This window comes from Malaclemys terrapin, chromosome 1, assembly GCF_027887155.1.
Source record: "Malaclemys terrapin pileata isolate rMalTer1 chromosome 1, rMalTer1.hap1, whole genome shotgun sequence".
Taxonomy (NCBI): Eukaryota; Metazoa; Chordata; order Testudines; family Emydidae; genus Malaclemys; species Malaclemys terrapin.
Genome location: NC_071505.1, coordinates 117896221 through 117902863, shown reverse-complemented (window position 1 = coordinate 117902863; position 6643 = coordinate 117896221).

Here is a 6643-nt window from a genome sequence, read left to right as displayed (position 1 = left end):
GAGACTGAAAACCGGTATGCAAAATCTCTGTGTAAGGCTGTTTCCATTGTTCCTTCCGGCTATTACAAGGAAAGCTGGTTGAATTTTTTTGACATTCAAACTTCTGATGAAATTTTGAATTTTAAAATTGGGAAAAATGTTCACCAACTTTTTGTGAGTCCTCCGCCCCTCCCACACCTCCAAACACACACACACTTCAGATAACTGTAGAGCTGGTTGAAATTTTTCAAATTTCAAAATTTCAAATGAAAGAGAAAAGGAAACACAGTGGATCACATATTGAATTTAAATCAACAGTGTGATGCTGCAGCCAAAAAGGCAAAGGTCATTCTGGGATGTATTAACAGGACTGTAATATGTAAGACACATGGGATAATTGTTCCATTCTGCTCAGTACTGCTGAAGTCTCAGCTGAAGTACTATGCTCAGTTTTGAGCACTGCACTTTAAGAAAGATGTGAACAAATTGGAAAGAGTCCAGAAGAGAGCAACAAAAATGATAAGAGATTTAGAAGTCATGCCCTGTGAGGAAAGATTGAAAGAATTGGGCATGTTTAGTCTAGAAAAGACTGAGAGGGGGACATCAGATATGTAAAGGGTTATTATAAAGAGAACGGTGATCAATTGTTCCCCTCTTATCAACTGAGCATAGGACAAGAAGTAATCACGTTAGTTTACAGGAAGGGAGATTTAAGTTAGATATTAAGGAAAATTTTCTAACTATGAACCTGTTTCAGTGCTTAACTATGCGATCTACGGAGGTTGTGGAATCCCAGTCATCGGTGGTTTTCAAGAACAGGTTAGACAACAACACTTTTCAGGGATGGTCAAGGTTTCCTGCCTTGAAACAGAGGGACAGATTAGATGACCTGTTGAAGTCCTCTCCAGCTCTACATTTCTATGATTATTTTTACCCTCACCTAGCATAAAAACTTAATAAAAACTTTTCAAAAGTGCTCAGCATTGACTTAACTCCACTCCCATAGAAGTCAATGATAAATGACCGACTGATTTAATTGAGCATAATGAGACCAACGCTGAGCCCTTTTTTGATAATCCTACAGTTGAATTTCAAATGATCTAGGATAGAGATGGACAAAATTGTTATGAAGTCATTTTAGGTAGGGCCTGCCACTTGCTTTTGGTTCCAGGTCATTTTGGATCGTGGTAAAAAATAGTTCTTCGAATAATGTGCCTATAGGTGTTCCACTTCAGGTGCGCAGGCATCTCTTGAGCCTTTGATCAGAGATTTTCCATTAGCAGTGTCCATTCAGCCCATGCATGCATCCTATACAACCTCGTGCCTTGCACCAAGGCTACATAGGGGTATATGTGTCAACTGCCCTCAGTTTCTTCTCAAGCACCTCAGCCTGAAATGGTGCCCTACTGTGTCCGTCTTAAGCATGTCTTGGCTAATTTCTTGTTTATAGTTTTATATTAGTTGGTATTAGACATTTGTTAGATAGTTAGTAGATAAGTAGTGAGATGATTAACTTTGTTCCTCTACCTCTCTCTTGGCAGATCATGCCCGGATCTCCAGGATTCAAACACTGCCATTCTTGTTGGGAGGCTAACTCAGTCAGCAATGGACACTCTAAGGCCATCTCTACACTAGCACTTATGTCAGCAAAACTTTTATTGCTCAGGGGGTCAAAAAAAAATACCCCTCTGAGCGACATGCGTTTTGCTGGCATAAGTGCTCATGTGCACAGCTCTATGTTGAGCTGGTTTTAGTATGTCGACGGGAGAGCTCTCCTGTCAGCATAATGTGGCTACACAAGCGTTCTTACAGTGGCACAGCTGTATACTCTTCACTATAGGCCAGGAACTCGTTCAATACAGATTGCTTCCTTTAGTCTTTCCTTGGCCCTAATGTTGCCCTGGATTTGAGGGGTGTGTGTACCCCAGAATGTGATCAAACTAATTGCAATCATATTATGAGCACTCAGACACTATGAATTAATAAAATAGACCACCACATAGTTAAGGGTTAATTTGGAGACAGGCTTTCAGAAGCAAGATCATAATTATTTGGCAGTTTCAACTAATGAGAATGGGAGGAGGGGAAAGACCAGTCAGCAACTGAGACTGAAAACCTTGGTGGAAGGAGGACCTTGAGTCTGGATGCCTCTCATATTAGAAGTATTGAAAATTAGAAAAAGTGATGATCCAGAAGGGATAATTATGACCTATGTTTTTTGTAGAAGTTAGTTATAAAAAGATTAGCGAATAGAGTGTACTTTGGAGCAGTCCTTTGAAGCCATCTTGAGAGATGTTTTTCCTGACATCTTTTCTTCCCGGTGGGTGAGCAACTGTCCACTGTGAACCCGTTGTTAATTACTCAATACCATTCCAGATGTTAGGTAAATATCTGGGATGTTCTAAACCTATTGCTTATGTATGTGTGCACTTAAATCTAATAAACTGCAGTGTTAGATAAGAGCACACTTACTTGCATTTATTAAATGGAATTACTGTGTTCCTGTTGATTTATTCCTGACACTGCCTGGAGTGAAACAGTTAAGTTACCACTGCTGGGGGTTCTCAAAACCCCGGGTAACACTAAGGATGTTCTCAAAGGTTCAGAAGTAGTGGTCACTTACCTTCGCTAGGAGGTAATTTTAGTCTTCCCATACCTCAACAACTAGCTGTTCAAGGGTCAATTTTATGAAGCAGTAGTCATCCACTCAGATAGTCCTTTCTTTTTTCCAGGAATTGGGTCTTCAGCTCAATAAAAGAAAATCCACAATGGCCCCTGTACAGAGAATACAATTCCCAGGGGTGTACTTAGATTTGTTGACAGCCAGGGCACACCTTCACACAGACAGATCCTTAGCTTTATCAAACCTAGTCAGGACAATTCAAGGGAGTCCTCAAACCTCAGTAAGAAACTGTCCACAGCTTCTGGGTCATATTGTACCTTTGTGACCAGTCACACAAGATTGCCTCCATTGCTTCCAGGTGGAAAGATCAAACTCAATGTCAGTGCCAGCACTCCTTTCATTCAGTCACCTCCAACAATAACCGTAACAATGGATACATCTCTGTTAGGATAGGGAGCTCACCTCAGTTCTCTCACAACTAAGGGCAGATGGTTGCCTCAGGAAATCAGTTTCCACATCAATCTGTTGGAACTCAAGGCAGTCAGGAGTGCTTGTCTTCATTTTCTACTCCTCATCAGGGAAAATCCATCAGGATCATGATGACAACGTGGCCTTCATGTTCTATATCAACAAACAAGAGGGAGAAATATCCCCCTTCCTGTGCACCGAAGCAATAAAGCTGTGGAACTGATGTATAGCCCATCGGATCCAAATTTCAGCCATTTACCTCCCTGGGGTTCAGAAAACCAGAAGGTGACATCCTCAGCAGGCATTTCTCCCAGGACTCTCAAATTCCCCACAGCAGATCTCAAAATTGGGGACTTCCAGAGGTGGATCTCTTTGCTACTTCCAGGAACAAGTAGTATCATCTCTTTTGCTCAAGAGGAGGTCTAGGACATCACTCTCTGGAACATGACTTCCTTCTATCTTAGATGACGGTACTATTCTATGTGTTTTCTCCAGCACTGCTAACACTGAGAGTGATGAACAAGATCAGACACAAAAAGTCCAGGGTTAACCTTTTCGGACTGACCTGGCCAAGACAATCTTGGTATCGTTACCCTGCTTCATCTGTGCGCCCACCCAGTGATCAAAACTTCCGATCGTTCCTCATCTCTTCTCCCAAGATGCAGATCATTTACTTCACCCCAAACTCAAGGCATGGTTCCTCAATGGTTCGCAGGATTAGAATCTATCTGCTCTATGGAAGCATAAGTGTTACTGAATCGTAAAAAGGAATCCACCTGAATTACTTACCTGCAGAAATAGAAGAAGTTCAACCATTGGTGTCAACACCACTGACTCATGTCTGAATCCTCCTTGCTGTCAGCTATCCTGGATTACCTGTTGGATTTAAAGAAATCCGGGTTACCAATTAGCTTGATTATGGTTTACTTGGCTACAATATCAACATCCTCCAGTAGAAGGATTTCTATATTTGCTCACCCTATCTCTTCACGGTTTATTAAGGGTTTGGGGAACCTCTACCCCTCAAGTTAGGAGCCCATTCTGATTTGGATCCTCAACCTCATACTTAGATATCTAACAAGACCTCCATTTGAATCAATGACAACGTATTCTTTGCCTCACTTATCCATGAAGACAGACTTTTTAGTAACTATCACGTTAGCCTGTAGAGTCAGAGAAATTGGGGGGGGGGCGGAAGGAGAGGGGCTTGATAGCAGACCTCCTCCACTTGACAGTGTTTTTCAAGGACAACATCTCTTTACACATAAATTCTTACCTGAAGTACTACTAGATTTTCATCTTAACCTGTCCATTCATCTGGTGTTTTTGTCCAAAAAACACAGAAGTTTCAACTTATTTTCATACCTTAGACAGACATGGGCCTTCTGCTTACCCAGGACCAGTCAATTTTGGGAAGTCACACAGATGCTTCATTTCCATCGTGGATAGATAGATGTCCACAATCTCTGCTCAACCCCCCAAAGTGAGGTAGCACATTCTACCAGATCACAAGTAACATCTATGGCATTACTCAAAAACATTCTAGTACCTGAGATGCACAAGGCCATTACATGTGCTTCACTACATACATTTTCTAAACACTATGCCTTGATCCATGTCAGATGTGGCACTTGGTAATGCAGTCCTGTCTTCAGTTCTGGACTCAATTCCTCCCCTCCTTCCTGTGGGGATACTGCTCCGAAGTCACCGGAAGTGGAGCACCCATAGGGGGAATGCATCTCAAAGAACCACAGTTACTGCAAGAGTGAGTAACTTCTTCCTTACACAACTAAAAGGCATTTTAATAGACTGTGGTGATGTAGGGGTTTTTAGGATAGACGTGAATTAATGGAAGTGTATTACAGTACTTTATTGTTCAAAAGAAGTAGCACCATAAGGATTTCCCTGTATGAGCTCTGAAGTTCATTCTAATGTCTTGGAACAGAGAGAGATCAACCATTGCCAAACTCATGCAGTTTCTGCCAGGAACACCTCTTTGGAGAAGCATAGAGGACAGATGTGGAGATATTGGACCAAATTCTATTTTTCGTTGTGATGGTGTAATTTTAGAGCAACTTCACTGTAATGATGCTTATGACCACAATTGAGCAGGGGGAAGGGGAGAGGAGAAGCTAACATGAAGTTGAAAACCACCTTTGTGCCAACATAACTCCAAGCACTGAATTCCAAGTCTGTATTTTGACTGCATTTATTGGAAACTCTGGCATAACTTTTTTGCATCTTTCCTTGTTTGAAGAGCTATATAGCAAAGACATTTTTTCTCTCTGGCCCCCATCTAACTAATGTTTTAAAACCAGTCTTTCAATGACAGACATAGCTGTCACCTCTGTTTTAGAGGAATCTGTACCTTAGAAGTATTGTTCTGGAAACTATAAGTGCAAACTTCAACCCTGCAAGAACAATGTTGCCATTTATACTATTCTTCTCTCAAAGGAGCAAACAAGCTCTTTGGCAAATAAAGCTTTTGTCACTCATTGGGAATCTCCAAATAGTATTGGTGATTGGATCCTCTCAAGATTTTGCAGTGGGAAGCAGTCTCTCTCTCTCTCTCTCTCTCTCACTAAGGGTATGGACCTATTGATGGTGCTAATCATTTATTAGAGAGTGCTCAGCACTTTGCAGGACCAGGCCCCAAATTAACACCACTTGGGATAAGCAGGCTTTGAATATTGTATTAGCAAAACAAAGGCGAAAGATTTATACGATCTGAAGAGAAACCAGAGTAAGCACGGTGATTGAATGGGGGAGAATAGAAAGGGGGAACATGGGAATAAGTCTGATTCTGACATGCAGGCTTGTCGTTCCCTTAGCAATAACTAACACTTAGTACTTACATGAATATGGGGGGCACCACTGATGTGTACCTCATCGGTGTATGGATCTGTACCATCTTATTTGCAGTATTCACTGTACCGAGAATGGGAAATAGGGCAAGTCATTTGGGAAATGTGACTACTAGATATGGTAAGTGTCACGATTTTAATGACAACCATTCTACAATCCTTTCCATCTTCAAAATGCTTCACGTTAGTCAATGTCCTTACCCCTCAGAAACACCCTGTGAAATAAGCACTGTAAGTATTCAGTTTTCTTCTGGATTGCTTCACTCCCTTGAAATCTTTACTGAGAAACCCTGATAATAATGGCTTCATTTAATCACTGCTGCAAAGTTCTGATGTGCTGTTAAAAGCTGTTTCATGACATTGTGGTTAGCAGCCAGTCAGTTTAACTGCTTCATTTGCCCAACAGCTTTTACTCTAATGAAATAAGTATATCTACATCCAGGTTTGGCTAGAAAGATGCATGTCTGATATTCTTAGGGCCCAATTCTTCACCCATTTCCTTGGATGTCATGCCCCTTTACTTCAATGGGTAACTGAGGGCAGAACCGAAATTTAGGATTTTTACTACACAATTAGCTCCTCAGCACTGTGTGTGTTTCCATTGGCCTAATTTGATAAAATACTTCTTTAAAATTCAGCTTTCAAGCTTCAATTTTATACATACATGTGGTATGTATGCCATATTAGATGTACTTGACAGTGCAGATTT